This window comes from Panthera pardus, unplaced genomic scaffold (genome assembly GCF_024362965.1).
Source record: "Panthera pardus isolate Hobbes unplaced genomic scaffold, ASM2436296v1 HiC_scaffold_20, whole genome shotgun sequence".
NCBI classification, from domain to species: Eukaryota; Metazoa; Chordata; class Mammalia; order Carnivora; family Felidae; genus Panthera; species Panthera pardus.
This window is the reverse complement of record NW_026526766.1, coordinates 89,969,504-89,983,949: the sequence shown is the minus strand read 5'-3', so window position 1 is coordinate 89,983,949 and position 14,446 is coordinate 89,969,504. Positions and strand designations below refer to the sequence as shown.

At 54.1% G+C, this 14,446-nt stretch overlaps 1 protein-coding gene across 4 annotated transcripts in view; it reads left to right on the top strand.

The window, feature by feature from the left end:
* Positions 1–14,446, top strand: part of AK8 (adenylate kinase 8) — a 129,096-nt gene that overhangs the window by 30,059 nt on the left and 84,591 nt on the right. The gene's annotated exons all lie outside the window — the stretch shown is intronic.

Genomic DNA, 14,446 nt, shown 5'->3' with positions numbered 1-14,446 from the left:
TTTAGAGCACAAAAAGGAAGCAGGGACTAGCGTTCAGGGAAAAGTAATGCGATCGTAACCCATCAGGATTCTGTAGTTAATGTTGGGGTTTTTTTTTTCTCTTTTCCTTTTTTTTTTGGTCTAATGCAATCTCTTTGAAGAATCTCTTTGAAGTGACCAGCAAATGCTTTGGAGAAAGGGAAATTAGCACTTTGTATTGGGACGGTGAAAAGGACGTGGGCTCTACCTGTTGGGGACCCATGGCCTTTCTTTAGGGACAGCCACGTTCTTGAAGTCCGAGAGCTCTTCAGGCAACATCTCTGAGGGCGGAGGGAAGCTAAATGAGGCGGCGAGTTCAGGAAACGTGGAGGAAAAGGCTCTAACACCAGAGAGATTACAAGTCTTTCCTTCTCCAGAGTCACAGTGCTCTCCCGGGTTTGGATTGCTGAGGTCCCTTTCCTTCCTTGGGGACCTAACCCCTCCCCACAGCTACCCTGCTTGGTTCCCGGCCCCTTCTGCATATCGCTGCCTCAGGGATGGCTTCAAGAAAATGAACAAATTCATTTCTCGCCTGCAGTACGTTCAGACGGCTCAACATTCCGCAGGCGCCCAAGTCCCCTCAGCCGCCGGCTCCCTTCCTGGAGGCAACTGATGTTAACACTCCCTCGAAAGGATGTTTATATTTTATACCTAGAGAAGTGTTTGTCTACTTAAAGCAAATGTTACGGCGTCCTCCACCGCTGAGCACCCCTGCTGCTCTCCAGCCTTCTCGGGCGTCCGTCCTCAAAGCGCTGGAGGCCTGGGCCTGCCCGCTGCCCAGCTCCGTCCCTCTGCTCCTCTCGTGTCCGCTGCCTTTCGCCCCTCCTCCAGCTTCACCTGTGTGGCCCCCTCTCGGGGTCTCCGCACACTGCGTGTGGGGCGTAGACCCTGGTGGGGGGACTCCCGGTGGTTTCCCTCCCCCTGGTGTCCGCGACCGTGTGACCCCCACCTTGAGTGGGAGCAGGTCCAACAGAAGAGGGCAGAGGTGAGGAGGGGTCAGTCCCATGATGATGTTACATTATCTGAGACTTCGTCCGAGTGGACCGGAGAGACAGAGTCTCCTTACTGGCTTGACAAGTCAGCTGCCATGTTGGAGAGGCTCACGAGGGTGGCCTCCAGCCCGCGAGGAACCAGGGCCCGAGTCAGACATACGGCAGCACGGGAGGGAATTCTGCCAACGGCCAGAATGAGCTCAGAGGCGGATTCCTCCTCTGTCGAGCCTCCAGATGAGAACGCAGCCCGGCTCCCACCTTGACTGCTGCCCTGTGAGGCCCCCGCAGAGAACCCGGCTGAGCAGCCATCAGCTTCGAGCCCGGGAAATATTCGCAAAGTGAATGAATGAGAGAATCCTGCTTGGGTGATTCCCCCAGTCTGTACCCAGGGAAGTGAAATCTTATCCCAGCTGGCTGGTGGCCCAAGGAGGGAAGGTGCTTAAAATACAATGTGACTATGCCGTCCGGTCTGAACAATTTTCAGTAACAGGAACATATTTGTCCTAAGGCTTCTCTGGGGAGGATATTTGGATTGTTGCCCTGGCTTGGTTTACGTAACTTGTGGAGACTGTTTAGTGATGTTCCTCATCACATCTTCAAATTGTTTTCCGTTATCAGTGCTTTCAAATTCCGCATTTGGCCGTGGCCCCCTACAGCTTGTCGAGTTCAACTGCTGCACACCCGGGTGGTGTTGTGCCCCGAGCCTCCAGGGTTCAAGGTTTGAGGACCATCTTCCAATTCGGTCTTGGTGCCCTGTGCACAGACTTCCTGTGTCTTCCCTCATCATCCTTTTAATCGACTAGAACGAGGGTCAGCCAACGGGGCACTTGATTTAAAAAAAATTTTTTTTAATGTTTGTTTAGTTTTGACAGAGACAGAGCACGAGTGGGGGAGGGGCAGAGAGAGAGGGAGACACAGAATCCGAAGCAGACTCCAGGCTCCGAGCTGTCAGCACAGGGCCTGACGCGGGGCTCGAACTCACAGACCATGAGATCATGACCTGAGCCAAAGTTGGATGCTTAACTGACTGAGCCACCCAGGCGCCCCCAGGACACTTGATTTTAAAGTATTGAATAAAGGCATATCATAAAAGTGCACCATATGGAGGGATTCCAATTCGTTTTACCATTTTTTTTAAAGTGTCTTTATTTTTTTTAATTAATTTGAGAGAGAGAGCGCGCGCGCGCGCGCGCACACACACACACACACACACACACACACACACACGAGTGGGGGAGGGGCAGAGAGAGAGGGAGAGAGGGAATCCCAAGCAGGCTCCTAGATGTCAGTGCAGAGCCCGATGTGGGGCTCGATCTCACGACCCCGGCATCATGACTTGAGCTGAAATCAAGAGTCAGATGTTTAACCAACCGAGCCACCCAGGCACCCCGCCTTCTGTGAAAGGTTTTAGACAGGATGATTTCTAAAGACACTGTTTTAGGGGCGCCTGGGTGGATTCTCTCCCTCCCTCTCTCTCTCTGCCCTTTCCCTGCTTGTGTGCTTGTGTGCACGTGTGCACACTCTCTCAAAATCTATAAATAAACTTAAAAAAAAAAAATCTTTTAGGAGCTCCTGGGTGGCTCAGTCGGTTGAGTGTCCGACTTCGGCTCAGGTCATGATCTCATAGTTCGTGAGTTCAAGCCCCACGTCAGGCTCTATGCTGACAGCTTGGAGCCTGGACCCTGCTTCATATTCTGGGTCTCCCTCTCTCTCTCTCTCTCTGCCCCTCCCCCGCTCACGCTGTCTCCATCTCTCAAAAATAAATAAACATTAAAGAAAATTAAAAAAAAAAAAATCTTTTACACAAGGAGAAACTGAGGCCCAGATGGGAGAAGGGACTTAGCCGAAGTCAGAGCCACTATCACACCGAGGTTCTCGGCCACCTGGCTGCCGGGCCCAGCTCGGGCCAGGGTCTCTGCTGTTGTGCAGACCCCTGGACAAAGGCGTTTTTGTGTCACCAGAACCAGACTGAGTTGGGAGGCCATGGGTGAGAAAATCCTGGCTAAGAGACAAGGGAGAAATGCCGTGATGTGTGGTCACCTTCCTCCCACTGCTGTGTGGTGGAGACAGAAAGGCTGGTAGCCGATGACCCTGGCTTGTCAGATGGTGGGAGTTGATCACCCAGGAAAAGGCAGCAGCCTCCGAGCCTCAGAGGTGACTGATGGGCCCCGTAGATGGCTTGTGTCCGCCTCTGCTGGCCGGGACTGTCCCTGGCGGGTCTGGGCCGGTGGGCCAAGGGGACCCGGTGGGGGGAGAGCCACGCGGGCCTCAGCACAGGCCTGTGTGAAGCTCCTGAGGTCGCAGGTAGGCCGCGTGGGCCCCGGGGGCCACGGTGCACCGTCGGCGAAGCTGGGCTATCTTGCTCTCCCTGTCGAATGAGATCTCCAAGCCAAGGGCTCAGCCCTCGGCTCTGAGGTCCACTTGGGCAGGTGAAGAGGCTTCTCTCACGCAAGGTGAGTGGCTGGAAACAGATCACTCCCGGACGGGCCGGAGAAGGCTGCTGCTGCTTCCTGCTTCACTTCGTTGGAGTCCCGTGCGCCTCTGGGGTCCGCTCGTGGCCCGCCGGCACAGCGTGCGGTCAGAATCATTACTCGAGTGAGTCCTGGGACATCCTCACAGCCCGCACGGATGAGAATTAGCAGTCTTTTGAATGTAAGGCCGGAGGAAAAGAAAAAAATCAGTGGAATTTAAAAACCAGCTGGAGTCCGTCTCGTACTTCTGTCCACGTGCCTTGGTTTTTCTCTGGTTCTGTGGGCTCGCACGGGGGATGAGTTCTACCCCCTGGAGGTTAGGACTAGCTCAGAACGTGGTACGGCGTGAGGCCGAACGTAAGCCCAGTTCGTAGAACTCGCTCCCCTCGAGGGCCGCCCTGGGCCGGCAGGCAGAGACCTTTAGCGTGAGCGAGACAGGGCGCGGGCCCCCTCGGTGCCCAGCTGGCGGTCGGTGCCCTGCTCAGTCGTGTTCTGTGTCGCAGCCGTGATGCTCGGAGCCCCATCCGAGGGGAAGCCACCCTCTGACTAAGGAAGACCAGACCTCGGCATCCTTGCAGCCGCCCCTGGTGCGCCAAAGGGAGGCCCGTGGGGACCCCACGCCTGTCGCCCAGGTCACTGCGTCCAGCCGGCTCTGCTCAGCCCCCAGCAGTTGGTCAGGTCTTCCTCATGCGCCCACCGGATGCCCGGAGCGGAAACCCGAACACGTCCACGGGGGCGTGTGTTACCTACCTGGGACGTAATCGGGCCTCGACTTCAGTGACCTCGAAAGACACGGACTTGCCCTGTGACTCATCGGGCCTGTGGCCTCGTTGTGGTAAAGATCGGGAAGAAGAAAAACGAAGGCCCGAATGAAGCCGCAGCACAGGCAGCAGAGAGCAGAACTGGTCCCTCAAGATAAAGACACAAATAACGGTTAGCCAGACACTGTGCCAAGCCGGGAGGCATCTTCTCACGGGAGCCACACAGCTGTCCTGCGAAGGGGTCAACGACTAAGACTCACGGGCGCCCGCTGTGCGCCACGGCCTGCTTTCTGTCGCGTCGGGGACAGGACGGAACAAAAGACACGGTGCCCGCTTTCGTGGACGTGTGGTGGGCGGTGCAGGTGGGGGGTAGGTGCTGCCGTCCTCCCATCCGACGGGAGAGGAGGCCGCGGCCCCAGAAATCCGCTGCCGATCCCAAGGCGGGAAACACGGACCTTCCAGAACGTCTGCAATCATCTCCCTCCTTGAGCCGAAGAAAGAGTGTCCTCGTCAAAAGCCAGACTCTGGCCACACTCCCCACGTCCCTGGTCGCGGGGAAGGTCCACGGCACTCACCGGAAGAGGCTCACACCCCCAGCCCCACACCGACCAGCCCTGCGCCGGGCCCGGGGTGGGGGCTTTACTGCACGTAAAATGCAAAATTACACTCTGTGTTCCCGGACTGACCTGCTTTTCTTTTCTTTATCCCCTTTAGCGTCACGGAGGCTCTCAGTTAAGAGAGGAGGGGTCGGTGCGGCGTACTTTTGGCCACGGAACCAAAAGTTTAAAGTTGACTCGGCAGATTTCTGGAGCCTTTTTCTTCGTCCCTTTTTAGGCACAGATTTATGCCTCCCTGCCCATAACGCGAGTCAGTATTTATGGTGGAGACGCTGGCAGCGTAGAGGAACCTGAGTCTGGTCTGCAGAACCACCGGCTGTTTGTTTTATCTGTCCTTGTGGTGTCATCGGGCTGGCATTAATCGCCCGGCTTTCACCCTCTGACGGGAGGAACACAGGACTTTCTTGCCATTGTTTTGACGCCCGCGGGTTTATGGATCTCACTTGCATCCTCTGAGGAGCGCGGTTTTATTGATCAACAGCTCTGCTGAGGCCCCGGGGCCGTGTGCTCCTCGAACACAGACACGGTTAGGATCGCAGGGCGTCGGAGGGGCGGCCCAGCCTCCACTCAGAAAACTTACGGCATGCGTCACGGTGAGGCAGGGCTCCGAGGGGGGCCGGTGAGTGCACCCTCCGGGATCCCTCGTCTGGGGGATGTTTCCGGACCCTCAGTTGAGGCCGTGCTTGGCCAGGTGGCCGGGTGGCGTGCCTCAGGGCCCGTTAATGGCACGCGTGGCCCAGCTGCCTGCAGGCCCAGCCCGTGACGATCCCTCTCACGGTTGTTGGGAGGAGAAGCGGGTGGCAGGGATGCGGCACCGAGTCTGGTGCTTGGGCGGCCGTAACCCTGGAGCAGCAGAGAGTATCGAGAGGCCCGGCGGTGTTGGAAACAGGATCGGACGGGGGACCGGCGGGACGTCGCCTGGGGCAGGTGGAGCGCTGATTCGGAGGTGGAGCCGAGCCGGAAACGCCGGCTGGGGGGCCCGAGCAGAGGGCGGCAGCCCCTCGTGTCCTTGGGCCCTCGGCCGGCCGCCCACTAGGAGCAGCGTGGTGTGTGCCCGAGGCTGGGACACGCTGGGCACCGCCACTCTTCCAGCACCTGCCAGATGCCGTGCTAGCTCTTTGTGTGTGTGTCGTCGCGTGCGGCCCCCAACCCCGGCAGGGCGGGCGCTTCCCACCACGCCTGTCTTGCAGAAGAGGAAACAGTCACACGGTTGGGAGACGGGGGGTCCCGGGGTGCCCAGCTGGCTCATTACCCTTAGCCGATGGGATTCGAAAGAAACGCGGAAAGTCGCATGGGTGTGAGCGGGCACGTATTCACTACCCCCAATTTTAATTCTAAACAGACTACTTAAGGGGGGGCGCCTGGGGGGCTCCGTCGGTGAAGCGTCCGACTTCGGCTCAGGTCCCGATCTCACTCACAGTTTGTGAGTTTGAGCCCCCGCGTCGGGCTCTGTGCTCACAGGGCGGAGCCCGGAGCCTGCTTCCGATTCTGTGCCTCCCTCTCTCTCTCTGCCCCTCCCCTGTTCATGCTCTGTCTCTCTCTGCCCCTCCCCTGCTCATACTGTCTTTCTCAAGATTAAACGTTAAAACAATTTTTTAAAAATATACTGCTTGTAACACTAACTACAAATCAGAGTATCGGACAGAATACAAGAGCGAGTGTGTATCCCATTGGCATGCCTGTCATTTATTGAGACTTTGTGGCGCCCACCGGTATCTGGTGAATCCTCATTCTTGAAGATAGAACGAGTTTTCTCACATTTCCCTTTTCAACAATTGGCCAAGTGGGGCTTTTCCTGGAGGAGCGGCAGGGGGTCTAGTCTCTGGAAGCGGAAGATGGAGGATGAGGACCCGAGAGGAGAGGAGTTCAGGAAGACGTGGGGAGTGGTCCCAGCCTCCGGAAGGTTGAGAAGTGAGCGGAGGGAGAAGGCTCCCTCCGCTAAGGGTGGGAGGGCGCTTTCGTGAGGGAGTGACCCGACGCAGGGGAGACGGAAGGACGGGGGCCGGCAACACTGGGGATGGGGTGCCGGAGCCTGAGGGACTCCTCGTGCAGGCGCCCAGTGTCGCCCGGGGTGCTGCCTCCTTGTGAGATCTGGAATAAGCTCCGTGAAGTCACCCCTTTGCGGATTCAGCCTTTCTCAGTCTTGTGGGAATGCAGCTTCCCTGGCGCCCCGATTGCGGTCAGGGGAGAGAAAGGAACTGGTGTGTGTGAAGTGCCTACTTCCACTCGCACTCTGCTGTCACACTTGCCGTCGACGACCTCGTGCAGCCATTTCAGTGATTTTTCCTGTAAGGGGGTTCTTACCGCCCCCACTTTACAGATGAGCGCACTGAGGCTCGGGGCTGGGTAATTGAGGCGACCGAACCGCGAGGTAGGAGCCACGATCTGGACCCAGCCGTGGCTCCCTCCGTGGCCAGTACTTTCCCTGCCCGCGGCCCCGATGGGCAGCATGGGGGTCGCAGGACGAGGGGAGAGCTCCAGCTTGAGCTCGGGAGGCGGGAACCGAGGGCTGTCTGCTTCGGTGTGGGGCTGTGCCTGGTTCAGGGAACTTGGCACGGAGAGGAAGAGGTGAGGTCTGAGGAGCCATTTGGGGTCTGGACGGGGGACACCGCAGTCCCTGAGGGTGAGCCCGGGGGGCTCTGTGCACTAGACCGTCATGCTGTGCTTGGGAGTTCCCCGGAGAGGAGTCATTCTAGTTGTTGTTCAGACTTGGGGTCCTTGTCGGCCCCTCCTGCCCCTTGGTGGTGGTGGGGGGGGCGCCCCTTCCTTTCATGATCTCAGAGAGCCGGCAGGGGTGCAGGACAAGAAACAAGATATGGGACTGAAAGTAAGTGACGTTGTGATGTTCAAAGCACGGGAGAGGTGAGTCAGTCACTGGTCCTGTGGTCACTGGTCCTGTGGAGGCCTGCTTTTCCTGCATGATTATTAATAACGTGCTATTATTCACCCTTAAATGTCTTTGTCAGACCATAAATCTTTTTTGTAATGTTTATTTATTTTTGAGAGAGAGAGAGCACGCGCGCGTGCAGACGAGTGGGGGAGGGGCAGAGAGCGGGGGACAGAGGATCCGAAACGGGTTCCGCGCTGTCAGCACAGAGTCCAACACGGGGCTCGAACTCATGAACCACGAGACCATGACCTGAGCAGAAGTCGGACACTCAACCGACTGAGCCACCCAGGCGCCCTGTTAGACCATAAATCTTACAGTTCCCCTACGTAGAGGTCACCTGGTCCGTTTCCTCTCAATTCACAGATGACATTCAAGGCCTTGCACAGTCACCAGTCAGAGGGCCAGCTGGGAAAAGCGATGAGTAAGACAGACTTGGGGCAGTCGGTTAAAGAAGGCGGTGACGGTTCACCCCCAGGGGCAGGCCCGCTGACCTTTCCAGTATGGAAGCACAGGGTGTGTGTAAATACCCGAATGAATGAATGAATGAATGAATGAATGAATAGATGGGGGAGTGAATGAGTGAATGGATCTTGCCCCATTGTAACAACGTGATGATTGTTTGCACACGTGCTGGACCCCACCCTGCGGTCCCGTGTGGCTCCTGCTCATCCTTGGGCAGGGCCCCCGGCCCGGCGATGGCAGATGGCCTCGAGTGCCCTGGGACGGGTCCGCCGTCGCCAGACCGCTCACCGGACTCCCCTCGTTCTAATACAAACGTGTTTTCCTCATATCGTCTTGAACTGGACCACTTTCCTCAGGTCACATCCAGAATGTCAGTTATTCCTGTTTCCAAGAGACCACCTTTCTAAATTATCTGTATTAAGTTCTGCAAACTTACATAGGATTCCTTCTTGCGAGTAGGTAGAGAAAAAGAACGTAGCTCATCTCTCTCAGAATTATAATGCTAATATATTATAATATAATTATAATGCTGAAGCCGGCCCGTTCTTTGTTGCCAGGCACCGTGCCTTGTTTTGTGGGTACTTGCTTAGAGTCCGTATTTAAGTATCCCAACAGCTACGGGCTAGACTGCGGTTACTGCCCCACTTTGCAGATAGGGAGGGCAAGGCCAGAGGGATTGAGGTGACTGGTTGGAAGTCATCCAGCTGACCGTGGCACAGGCCGGTTCCAAAGCCCCTACGTTTCACCCTCCAGATAATCTGACATCCTAAAGGGCAGGTCTCATTTTGGAGGAGGTGGGGCCACACCTCGGACGTGCCGTAAAGTGTTTGAGGGGAATGGCCCCATTAACTGGATGTGGTTGGATTACCCATTTCATTCGTTTCCAACCATGGCCGCTGTGTCTGCACCTGAGAAGGAGATGCTATAGTTTCCCAAACTCGACCTTCTCAGATGCATTTCTTTCTGGCTGGTACCAACTCTCCTTTCTCCTTCTTTTATATGTTGGGAAATCACATAATATTTCATTGGGAAAAAAAATTAAAAAAGAGGGGTAGCTGGTGGGCCTGTGGTGATCTTTTGATGCTTCGCCTGGTTCGGACTTGGAGCTGAGTGAATCTGATTGGTCAAGTCCAAATCTGCAGCCTCAGGTCACCCCCTCAGGACCGCGAGGAATCAGCCCTCGGCTCCAGGGACGGTCTGGTACGGTCTCCACTTGGAGCGGGGAGCCGGCAAGGGGGCCTCCCAGGGGGAGCACCCCGCTCTGGTCTTTGGCGGAGAGGGGAGGGGAGCGGGGGACGATGCATCGGAAAGGCAGAGGGCCCGGAGGGCGGGCGTTTTACCGCGCGAAGTTGCTAATTGTGCTTTAATAATAGTCAGGAGGGCAGAGAAGGCCAGTGTTCACACAGAGCAGGACAGCCCGCTCCGCGTCGGGCCGCGCTCCGCTGGGCCTCGCCAAGTTCCCCAGGCTGGCTGGCTGCGTTCGCTCCCTTTTTTTTTTTCTCATCCGTGACATCTGCTCGGTGCTTGTCCCTCCTGTGATACCGTACCCCTCGCAGCTGTGCAGACCTCCGGCTCTGTGCTGGTGCATGGGGTGCCCTGAGCATACGGCCTTTTTGATGTGTGATAAAACAGAACCGAGCCACGGGGGTATGGCGAGCGAAGGCATCAGAATATCAATTAACCTGCTCTGAACAAAGCTGCGGCTCCAGAGCGGAATAGACATTTCACTGAAGTGTCAGGAAGACGGATAATGTATTCTAATTAGGGACTGACGGATACCTCCGCGCTCAGCCACTCCTGGTAGTCGGACCCACGAACCTAACGAGCGTGTGCCATCATGGCACCGGCCGGGCGCTGTTGACTGATTTATGACTTCTTGCTTTGCCAGCGTCGGCGGCCGTTAAGTTGCTTTCGGCCAAAATGGCAGTGTCCCCCCCCCCCACCTACCCCCCGAAAGCGTGGTCCATTTTGCAACTGGGTAGTTGCCCACATTTGTATAAATGCAAGAGCTCGGTGCCCTGCCCGGGGTTTCCATCTTGAGGACCCCCCGGGACCTACACCCCGTGATACGGAGGCCTCGGTCACCACCCTTCCTTCCCGGGAGGACTCACTGGGGTTCCGGGGGGATGAGAAATCTCCATGGCTGCCTTTGCCACAGAACGCGTGCGTGCTGCCCTAAGGGGTCCCTTGGAGACCTTAGGACCTGGGTGATCACACCATCCCCCTGAGTCTGGGAGAGCAACCCCGGAGAGCCAGTGGCCTGGGGTTCCCTTCAGAGCCCCCCCCCCTTTTAAAAATGTCACATCCACCCCAGAATGACGCACGAGTGAGGCCAGGCTAATTAGGGAGATGTTCCTCATTTTGCTACACTTTTCCTGTGTAATTGGTAAGCCCGCTCTCTTCCAGCGAGAAGTCGGTGAGAGCTGTTCCCCTGAATAGTTCTAAAAGCTCTGGACCACATACTGATATCAGCTGCAATTTATGGGCGAGATGATAATGATTGCTCGGTAATGCAATATTAAACGCCGAGGTCTTTCTCGGTGCTGAGCAGAGCCGGAGCTCCAACCTTCTCCCAGCTTCAAAAAGGAACTCGAAACGGTCCCCAGCACCCCCCTGCCCGGCCCCGTACCAGAAGAGGCGATCGGTGGGCCCCCAGCCCCTACCCCCCCCCCAAATAAAGAAAAACTGAGGGGGTCTGAACGTAGCTCAGGTTCAGAAAATTTTGGCTTGGCTTCCAGAGCCGCGAGCCGGGAGCTCGCAGACGTCGCGACTCCCGGCTCCCATGGCAGGTGCACATCTGTAGGTGTTTGTTCTTCTTAAGGGCCGCAGCCCGGCTCTAGGCCGGCTCTAACAAGGACTTGAGGGAGCAAAAGGCTGTTAAAATTTTTTTTGCACTTTTGCTTCATTAGTTCTAGAAACCCGGGTTCCGGAGGCTGAGCGCTTTCCTGCATAATTTAAGAAATTAATGAAGGCATGCCTGATTTTTTTCAGCACTCTTTACTCTGTAAATTTGTTTCGTTTTTTTTTTTTTTTAACTGTCAGCGGAGGCCTTTGGAACCTAAATATTTTAATATTGAAGAAATGCAGGCCCTTTTCTGGTTAGCTCCGTTTTTAGGAACACGCGGTGTGGTGGAAATCAGGTGTTGTGGGTTATAAAGGACCTTGAGTCTGAGTTCACCCCCAAAAGTCCACCCTCTGACCTTCAAGCAACCAAGTTCTCCTGATGACACGGGGGAGGGGGAGGGTCTCTGGCGGGGGGTCCCCTCCTGAGAGCCAGTGTCAGAGACCGTGGCTTTCCGGGGTGGCCACCTGACCCCCTCGCTGCTGAGTGGAGGCTCCAACGGTTTCCTGCTTTGTTTCAATTCTTCCAAAGCTCACTTTGTATCGGGACATCAGATCGAAGCCATTCAAAAATGTGTGTGGGTGTGTGTGTAACTCTAGGACTTGAAAGGACTTTAGAAGTTGTTGAATGTGAACATTGCTGAGGGACATAAAACAACAGTTTAGACGAAAGGGAAGATAAGGTATTGATACTGTGAGACTGTCAACTCTTCATGAGCTTATTTACACATCTAATGTCGTTCCAGGGGTGCCCAGCTGGCTCGGTCAGTGGAGCATGTGACTCCTGATTGCAGGTTCCTGAGTTCGAGCCCGACGTCGGGCGTAGAGATTACTTTAAAAAATTTGTTAAAAAGGGGCGCCTGGGTGGCTCAGTGGTTAAGCCTCCGACTTCAGCTCAGGTCATGATCTCACGGTCTGTGGGTTCGAGCCCCGCGTCGGGCTCTGTGCTGACGGCTCGGAGCCTGGAGCCTGCTTCGGATTCTGTGTCTCCTCCTCTCTCTGCCCCTCCCCTGCTCATGCTCTGTGTCTCTCTTTCTCAATAATAAACATTAAAAAAAATTTTTTTTAAATGTGTTAAAATTCTTTTTAATGTTTATTCATTTTTGAAAGACAGAGAGAGACAGAGCACAAGCAGGGGTGGGGCGGGGAGAAAGGGGGACACAGACTCCGAAGCAGGCTCCAGGCTCCGAGCCGTCAGCACAGAGCCTGACGTGGGGCTCGAACCCACGAACCGCGAGATCATGACCTGAGCCCAAGTCGGAAGCTCAACCGACTGAGCCACCCAGGCGCCCCTAAAAATTTTATTTTAAATGGCATGAGGATGATTCAAGAGTCTACGGGCAGGAAGATGCCAGAGCCAGCATCACATCAGCATTCAGACAGTGACAAAAATGGTATTCAGAGGGGAAAAGACAGGCTGTTTCACAGATGAGATTGGCCCAGTTGGTGAGCCACAAGGAGATCAGTCCACAGCATCATGTCATTTTCAAAATAAAATGTGCCTCTATTGAATGTTTAAATGTAAGGAGTAAAATCGTAAAAGAACACAATTTATTATTTTTTTATTTAAAAAAATGTTTTTAATATTTATTCATTTTTGAGAGAGAGAGAGAGAGACAGAGTGTGAGCAGGGGAGGAGCAGAGAGAGGGGGAGACACAGAATCCGAAGCAGGCTCCAGGCTCTGAGCTGTCAGCACAGAGACCAATGTGGGGCTTGAACTCACAGACCGTGAGACGGTGACCTGAACCAAAGCCAGACGCTTAACGGACTGAGCCACCCAGGTAGCCTGAGAGAACATAATTTAAATGCAAGTGAATATTTACGGGCCTCTGCCGCGAGAAAGGCCTTTTTGCACATCTATACAACACCAGATCAAGAAAAAGCTGTTAATTTTTTTTTTTTTTTTTTGCACTTTTGCTTCATTAGTTCTAGAAACCAGGGTTCCGGAGGCTGAGTGCTTTCCTGCATAATTTAGGAAATTAATGAAGGCATAGAGGCACGAGTTGATTTGGCCAAAAATTTATGTGGTAAAAAACAGCCCCCCACACAAAATTTAGAAGGTCAAAGACAGTCTGCAAAAAATATCGGCAACATTGTTTGCCTCAAAGGGTCTGTGGTAGTGTTTGCCAAAATAGGTGCAGTCTTCTTATGTAAAGAGCTCTTGTGAATACATAAAAGGACGAAACCCCAAGAGGAAACTCGCTAGATAGTATGAATTGACATTTTGCAAAAAAAAAATTCAATTACCGATAAACATGTGGAAAGAACATGGAGCCTCACTAACGATCAAGGAAACGTAAGTTAAAGCAGCAATGGCGTCCTCTACTTTGCTGGACAGATTTTCCCCCCAAGATAATCCCCGACATTGACAAAGATACAGGCAACAAGTGACCTGCTATTGGATTCCTACGCTGGTCAGGGCAGTTTTGTGGAGCAACATGGCGGAATGTATCAAGTCACCAAAGAGGGTGTTGACTGTTAGAAATCTATCTCCAGAATATTCTGTGTGCCTCAGGATACACTTACAGCGCTTTTAAAAATAATGGTGAAAAACAGGACTGAAACTAAATCAACAACAGTATGGGATTGGTTAACGTTTGTCAGGTCAGTTCACCTCATGCCCGGCAGCTGTGGAAACTTCCGGAAGGGGAGCATTTTGTCACATGGGAAAACGTTCCAGAAATGTTTTCGCTGTATGAAAAGTACAGGCCACAAGATAGTATGCACAGTGTGATTCCTTTTCCTGCCAGGAAAAAGATGCCAGTCACTGAAGGCTGGAAGGAGCTACAGCAAAGTGTCAACAGTGGCTATTCTGGGCCGGTGGTGTTACCAGTGACTTGGCATCCTCCACATCACGTCCAGCAGTCGTGTGTTTCTTTCACAACTGGACTTACATGGTTCATAAAGATAAATGTTCTAGACCAGTTCCCTCACTGTATGTACCCAGAAGGGGCTGGAGCCTGAGGGATTTCAGCCCTGGAACAAGTTAGCTACAGAACAGAAACTTGAACTCAGTTCTCTTACTGCTCCAAGATTTGGGGCTTGTTCTTAAGAAAAGTGGGGTTTTGTTTGGACTCAAGCGATTCCTTCTCCCAGGATCTCTCATCTGAGAAACTCTCTTTAAGAAAGAGGGGCGCCTGGGGGGTTCAGTCTGTTGAGTGTCCGACTTCAGCTCAGGTCATGATCTCGTAGTTGGCGAGTTTGAGCCCCGTGTTGGACTCTGTGCTGACAGCTCAGAGCTTGGAGCCTGCTGTGGATTCTGTCTCTCTCTCTCTCTCTCTCTCTGTCCCTCCCCGCTCATGCTCTGTCTCTTGCTCTCTCAAAAATAAACATTAAAAAAATTTTTTTTAATAAAAAAAAAAAAAGAAAGAATCCACAATGTGGAAAGAGCCA